The sequence below is a fragment of the Dipodomys ordii genome, unplaced genomic scaffold (genome assembly GCF_000151885.1).
Source record: "Dipodomys ordii isolate 6190 unplaced genomic scaffold, Dord_2.0 Scaffold2, whole genome shotgun sequence".
NCBI classification, from domain to species: Eukaryota; Metazoa; Chordata; class Mammalia; order Rodentia; family Heteromyidae; genus Dipodomys; species Dipodomys ordii.
The window spans coordinates 34,850,720-34,858,822 of NW_012267218.1; positions in this window are offsets into that span (position 1 = coordinate 34,850,720).

Below are 8,103 nucleotides of genomic sequence, written 5' to 3' on the forward strand. Positions count from 1 at the left end.
TGGGGCCTGAACTCTGGGCCTGGGCGCTGTCCCTCAGCTCTTCAGCTCAAGGCTAGCACTCTACCACTTGAGCCACAGCACCACTTCTGGCTTTTTCCATTTATGTGGTGCTGAGGAATCGAACCCAGGGCTTTATGCATGCAAGGCAAGCACTCTACCACTGAGCCACCTTCCCAACCCCAAAAGTTTGCTGTAAAATTTTTTTTTTTTAGTCAGTCTGGGGCTTGAACTCTGGGTGGAAACTCAATTCTTGAGGGAAATTCTTCTCTGTTAAACCAGGCAAGTCATATTCTTCCAAATTAAACTCATAGGATGAACACAGTGTAGATATTCCACTTTGAAAAGGGAGAAATGGGAAAGAAGGAAAGGTAATATGTACCAGTTAAGTTCCAGATCCACGGAGAAAAATGTTTTCTGATTCAAGAATAATCTTTGTTTTTGTACTCTGCCTCCTGGGTCACTGAGTCAGAATCTCAGGATTCTGGGTGACTCAGCTTTCATGATTTGGCTGAACACAGTCTGTGCCATGGCTCTCATGGGTTGGAATTGAATGCTTGTCTCTCTTAGCCCAGTGTTACATGTTAGTGGCTCTTCAAGTTGTGTGACCTTGGGATGGCCCTGCCCTTGTATCTCCTCTGGCTGTTGCACTGGTGGGGCTCTGTGTATTTTTGGAGACTCATAGTCTATAGACATTAAGATAAAACATATCTAATCAGCAAGTGCCAAATTTTATTCTGAGTATAGATAGTGATTTTGTGCACCTCTGTTAAAGTGGTGTTTTTACTGAGGTTCTAGTAGCTAGGGGTGGATAGGGGAATAAGGATAGGAAATAATAGGGAAGGAAGTGTAAACAATATTATTTACCTAGAACAAGCATTGGCAAACTATGGCCCTTTGAGCCAAATCCAGCCTGCCACCCATTTTTGTAATGTATGTTTTTATTGGAATATAGCCACATCCATTTGTTTGTCTATTACAATGGCAAAGTTGAGTAATTATAGAACAGAAGTCATACCACCTGCAAAGTCTAATATTTACTATTTGAGCCTTTACAGAATGTTTGTGACACTAGATGAGATCTTGAATAACACAAAATATATACCAGTGGTCAGTTTATAAGGTTTTTGTTTTGTTTTGTTTTTTTATTTTTGTTTGTTTTGTTGGTTTTGGGGCTTGAGGTCAGGGCCTGGGCACTGTTCCTGAGCCTCTTTGTGCTCACGGTTAGCATTTTACCACTCTGAGTCATAGCCCTACTTCTGGTTTTCTGGTATAGTTAATTGGAGATAAAAGTCATGCACTTTCCTGCCTGGGGTGGCTTTAAACCACAATCCTCAGATAATTTTAGAGTATGTAACAAATTTCTGGATAAGTGTCCCCCTCCCCTGCCCCCGATTGTGGGCTTGAACTCTGCCTGGATGCTGTCCCTCAGCATTTTAGCTCAACACAAGCCTTCTACCACTTGAGCTACAGCACCACTTCCAGTTTTCTGGTGACTAATTGGAGATAAGAGTCTCATAGACTTTCCTGCCTGGGCTGGCTTTGAACCTTGATCCTCAGATCTCAGACTCCAGAGTAGCTAGGGTTACAAGTGTGAGCCACCAGGACCTGGCTTTGGGAAAGGTATTTTTGTATATTGGTCAGCCAGTTTATTAATCAGGAATCATTGTGGTATCAAATGATGAAAATTTTAAACAGTTTCTTAAGAAACAAATTCTTAATCAGTTGGCTTTCCTAAGAACAGCTCAATTTCCAGGAGAGATAGGACTTTCTTTAGGCAAAACTGAACAGCCAATGTTCATTCAAACAAATATGAAGACTCAGAAATCTCTCTCATTTTTCTCACCTATTGTCATTGGTCTCATTTTTTTTTACAAAGAAAAAAACCTATTGTTTCCAATACCTAGAGTTCATTTTGATATATATTATTTTATATGGTTAGAGGCACATGGGCATTGCATCTTTGTGTTCCTTCCTTAGTTTGGTCCAGGTGATTCATTTTTGAAGAGATGAATCTCTAGGGAGTGCAAGCCTGCAACCTCCCAGCTTGTAGACTCTAAGGGAAGAGGATTTTCTTCTCCTAGTAGTTTCAATGCAAGTTCTAAGATTCCAGCTGGTTGTTCTAAGGTGGGTTAAATGCTTAGCAGAATGCTCTGATTGGCCAGCACTGAGAGGTAGGCATGGATCTACCAGAATTCCATGAATGTCAGAAGAAGAAGAAGGTAGATTCCATGAGGAAAACTCATTCCTGCTGAATGCCAGGAAGGCAAAAACAGCAGCTCATGACCTTTCCTCACAATGTGTAGAGTGCTTTCAGGCACTCAAACCAGTTATCTATAGAGATTCATTTAATTTATTTCTTATCTATAGCATTTTACAATAAAATAACTGGAAAGTTAAAGTAATATGATATCTCATTGATCCACTTTTTTTTCTTGATATGGTGAAGCTAATTTACCACACGACCCAAATCATTGTGGATTTATTTCTATTTTCATGTTTGTGCCTCATATCTGTAGAAGGTAGCACTGTTGTTTGAGTGAAGCCCCGACACAGGCCTTCCTTCTTGGGGGCCATTGGGAAAATAGGACTATAAATTTGGAGAGAAAGAACATCCGATATTCCCCCTTTGATCTGGCATCAGCCTATAGTAGGGAAGGCCTGTATCTGCTGTTTTCATGTCTAGGAAAATACTTTGTGTCCTCTTCTCAGTTGGCTCCAGGCTTGGATGGTAGGGGAAAGGCATAGTATTTACCTTCTAAAGCCTGACTTCTTAAATTTTGGATATATCTAATATATGTGTATTAATCTAGATGGTGAAATTTGAAAAACAAATACTACTGAAAAAACCCAGAATATTCCATTAGTTAGAATGAAGAAGTCTCTGTAGTTTTGGGAAAGTAAGCTTACTGGATTGTTATTACATACTTACATCTTACTAGCATGTACACAAAGATGATAGTAACTATAGAAATTAGAGCCAGTTCACATAGATTCACTTACTTTGCATGCAGTGGCTAATTATGTACATATGCACCCTTGACAAGAGGTCTTGGAAAAATGATGCAGCACTGTTATTAAACAGAGAACTCTGAGACAAGTGCTGGTTGTGGTCAGTCCCATTGTGCTATTTATACCAGAGCAGTCATCACATGAACCAACTGATAATCTAGCACCTGAGAAGAAGCAGAATTTAATTGTACAGGTACAAGATGAGCTCCACTATGCTTATAATTAACTTTAGGCCCATGATACCAGAAACATGAAGCCATTCAAACTCTTGAAAACTTTAGCAACACACAAAAAAAGCCTAACATATATGAGTCATGCATGGTGGGGGGCGGGGGTTCATGCTTGTAATCCCAGCACCACTCTTGAAGCTAGTCTGGATTCCTGTCTCAAAAAAAAAAACAAACCACAAAACAAAACAAAAATGAAACAAATCTAATACCTGCAAAGGTGAATGTCTCATAGGTATCTTATTTGAATGTATGTATTCATATGTGCATAGAAGGATTTTACTTAAGAGAGTGAGTTCTATCACAGAGTAACAAGAGTTTTAAAGCTATGTGCCTCAGAGACCTTGAAGATTCATGTATGTGACTTTTTGCATTGAACCTGAACCACCTCTAAATTTATGTAAGATACATTTTCTTTGAAAGATGCATTAACAATCTCCCACTATTTTAAAAAATCCCGTCTGGCAGCACGTTCACCCTGTGCCTGACCTAAGCTGAAATGGTGCAGTCTTTGTTTTCTTTACCTTTTCAAACCTTCAGTGACAATAGCATTTCTGATATCCATAGGCTAGATCAGTACTATTAAGTAAAAATAAAATATTATATGTTATATGTAAGTTTAAGTGTTCTATTAGTCAAAATAAAAAGAAACAAGGGAAACTGATTAAGCGTTTAACCCAACACAAACAGACCATCACTTTAACTTGAAAGTGAAAAGTTATTGATGAGCTAGTTTAATTGGTTTTTGGAGACAGGGTCTTTCTATGTAGTCCAGGCTTGTCTCAAACTTGCTATGCAGACCAAAATGTCCCTCAACTGTTTATTCTCCTGCCTCAAGCTCCCAAATGCTGAAATTACAGGCATGCATCACCATATCCAGCTTAATTTACATTCTTTCTCTTGTACTATCTTCAAAATCTCGGTACATATTTCATACATATAGCACATCTAAACTCAAGACTAGTCAGATCTCAAACAGGCACCTATAAATACTTGCATCATCTTTAATTTTGCAATTTTGAATGATTTTTTTCCATTTAGCATGTAGATGGGCATTAGACTTAGATTTGGCTTCAAGAGCAGAAAATAAAATAATAATAATGTTTATTTATTTATTTATTTTATTTATTTTTGTCAGTCCTGGGTCTTGAACTCAGGGCCTGGATACTGCCCCTGCTCAAGGCTAGTGTTCTACCACTTGAGCCACAGTACCACTTTTTCTGTTTATGTGGTATTGAGGAATTGAACCCAGGGCTTCAGGTATGCTAGACAAGCACTCTACCACTAAGCCCTATTCCAGCCATAATAATGGTTTTATAAAAATAGATCTTTATTTCTCACACAAGTTAGGATATGGTGGTCTTGTTTTGATAAGCCGTCAAAGTTGAGCCTAGTGATGGCCTGCAATTTTTATTAATTCTACCATGAAACAGGAGGGGGCAGTAGTGAGCTGCATGAGCAGCAAAGCTTGGCCAAATCTCAGCATTGGATGGCTGCATTGAAGACCCTAGGAGACATCCAATCTAGCTAGGTGCAGCAGTGTATCAGAGGATCAGAACAACTGCAGGGTAAAAAAGACAGAAGCCAGAAATAGATGTGAACTCAGTGATGAAAGCCCAAGAGCAAGCTGCCAGGATACAGATTCAAGGCCAGGAAGTACAATCAGTTTAGGTCTGGAGATGGTGCCAAGGAATGGTCTCCCAGGAAAAGCCTCAGGCCCTGTTGATGGGGATGAAAACACCACAATGTGGTAGCCTGAGCTGGCAATGTAGGCCAAGTCTGATTTGGAAGACACTTTGCCCTAGTGTGACTGTAGACAGGGGAAGAATGTATTCTTCCCCCTCCTATCTGGTGTTCTTCCACAACAGATAGATCTGGCCTTGGTAAAGCAAATGTTTTCACTCCTTTAGCTTCTCTTATCTCTTCATCTTCTCACAGAAGTTCTCTTTCTCATAGACAACTTCACTCCTATGCAGAAAAAGTAAAAACTGTCCTCACCTGGGGTGACCAGTCATCCTGGCCTGACAGAATTAAGGGGTTCTCTGGGGCATTGGATCTTTAGTTTTAAACCTGGAAGAACTGGGGCTGGGAAGGTGGCTCAGTGGTAGAGTGCTTGTCTTGCATGCCTGAAGCCCTGGGTTCGATTCCTCAGCACCACATAAAGAAAAAAAAAGCCAGAAGCGGCACTGTGGCTCAAGTGGTAGAGTGTTAGCCTTGAGCTGAAGAGATGAGGGACAGCGCCCAGGCCCAGAGTTCAGGCCCCACGACCTGACCCAAAAACAAACAAACAAACAAAAAACCTGGTAGGATCTTAAGCAAATGGACATGATAACCCCTTGCCATCAACCCAGAAGAGCACATATTCAACTCACATCAAGTTGACATAAAAATCTGGCAGATGTCTTTCCCAGGACATTCTTCTCAGAGCTGTTAATAAAGATTAATGTATTACTTTAGGCTAGAGTAAGCCTATAATATGGATATTGTATTCTACCAATGATCATTGCCCCATTACAGGAAAACTATCTGAAAGACAAAGAGAAATCCCAATCCCTGATAAGTATCCTGATCCAGCTAAGCCAGGGACAAGAATTACCCAGGAAACTTTTAGTGACATGAACTTTTAAATTCCCCTGTGTAAGCGTGGATTTGAATTCTGGTCTAGCTTTATATAGCAGATACTTCAGATAAAAGATATATAAATCAAGATATATAGATATCTATCTATATCTATATCTATATCTATATATCTATATATGCAGGCACTTTAGCTACCAGAAGCCCCTCTCACTTCATGAAATGTTAGAGCTGATGTTAGAGACATTCAAAGCACATCGGAGTACTTAAAGGCTAAGTACTTGGACCTAAATCCAAGTATAAGTACTTCCATTGCTCAGCTTAAATGAGCTTTTCGTAGCTTACTTGGCTTTTCCTTGAACTCTTCTGATAGGTGTTGTCCTTCTTGATGTACAAGCTTTCCCCATTGGATTCTCAGCACCCTGTCTCAGCTCCTCTAGCTCAATGCCTTTCTCTAAATATCCAACCATATTGACACCAACCATCTGCTAATATGAGATATTAGCAGATGTCATGCTTAACATTTCTGTGTTTCTAGGCTACTAACAGTTGCCTTTGCCCTGCCTGACTTCAACTTGTTCAAGGTCATCTGCTTGCTGCTATTCCTACTTGGCCTAGCTTGTCTCAACTTTGGCTCAGGAGGCAATTAGAACCCATTAATGGTAACCTCGACTTAATCTTTGGGTGACTAGACGTTGTAGTTGATTATAACATTTTGATTTTGTCATTATAGGACACACAGCTCTTTTGAGTACTTTTTCAGGTTTTGTGCTGTTTTAGTGATCAAAAAAAGTCCTCTCCATGTTGTATAACTTTGACGGGGTATTTGGGGGAGGAGTGGGGGGTGAATTTGTGAAACAAGTTTATAGAAATTCTGAATCAGGACTGAGTTAGGAAGGATGCTACCAATGCTATAGTTTTCAAATGTCACTGTGTATGAGAATAACTTCGGGTGCCCATTTAAATTGCATAATTTCAGAGCCTACTTCCAGTGAATCTTATTCAGTAGAGTGGGGTGCAGAAATCTCCATGTTAAGCAAGTGCTTCAAGATATTCTGATATATATGGACTCCATATAGGGAAAACATTTTTCCATGGTGTGTTTGAACATACACTAGAAAAGGGAAGACTCTGAATGCTGGTTGTACTAAAATAAATGTAAAGTAGATCATCTTTATGTTGAATATTCCTCTGGGGCTTGTAATGATGCTTGGCTTGGCTGTTTTCCTTAAGTAATTTGATAATCTTGGCAGTCTGTATAGAGAAACTATCTGTCTGTCTGTCTGATATTACATAACCCTTCACCCCAAATTCAAGAGACAGATCTTTCAACTGCCTCAATCGTGCATATAATGGAATGTGTGGAAGGGAGATTATTCTGGAGAATTGACATTTGTCTCATATTTGGAGTGATTCAGCTCATAAAAGCCATTATTGCTATTAACAACTTAGAGTGGGCCAAGTCCCTAAAATTACAAAACAATTATCCAGAATATAATTGCACCCCAATCCAAGATGTGACAAAAGGTGCATTCCTCAATTGGGGTATTGTCACATTGAGTGGAGAGGAGTCTCAGAGGACCTGAATGAAGTGGGATTCCTACTGCCAGTACTAAAGGTGTATCAGAAATCTCAGTATTTCCAACATATTTCATACTTGCTTGACTGTAGTTTCCAGACAAAGTCCAAGAAACTTGTAGGCTTTTCCACATGACCTGAATGCCAGCTATAAGAGAGACTACAAATTCTAACACTTATAGGGGAAAAAAATGAAGTGCTACATCAGGATGACAGATAATTGGCGAAATCAAATAGCTATCACTGTACCTGGGTCTAAAGATTGACTGCCAGTGGAGCTACAAAAAGAAGAGGAAGAAAACAAAATTTCTTTTGGTCCAGTCTAAATTTAAAGAGGCTTTCCTAATTGTCCACCCTGAAGAGGAAGCCATGCATTTGGTGCAGGCTACAGACTCTTAGAAGACAGTTTGCTACTTTTTCTTAGTAGAGTTTGAGCTATATGAAAAGGCAGAGGCCTTTCTATTGTAATTAACTCCGGGCCTGTGAATGTGGCTTAGTGGTAGAGTGCTTGCCTAGTATGCATGGAGCCCTGGGTAGCACAAACCCTTAACCCATGATCTGGGTTGTTTGTTTTGTTTTGTTGCATTTTCTTCTTCTTCAGTGATTGCAGTTGGAAGTTGGAAGAAAATGAAATGCTGGGGCTGGGAAGGTAGCTCAGCGGTAGAGTGCATGCCTTGCAAGCATGAGGCCCTGGGTTCAATTCCTCAGCACC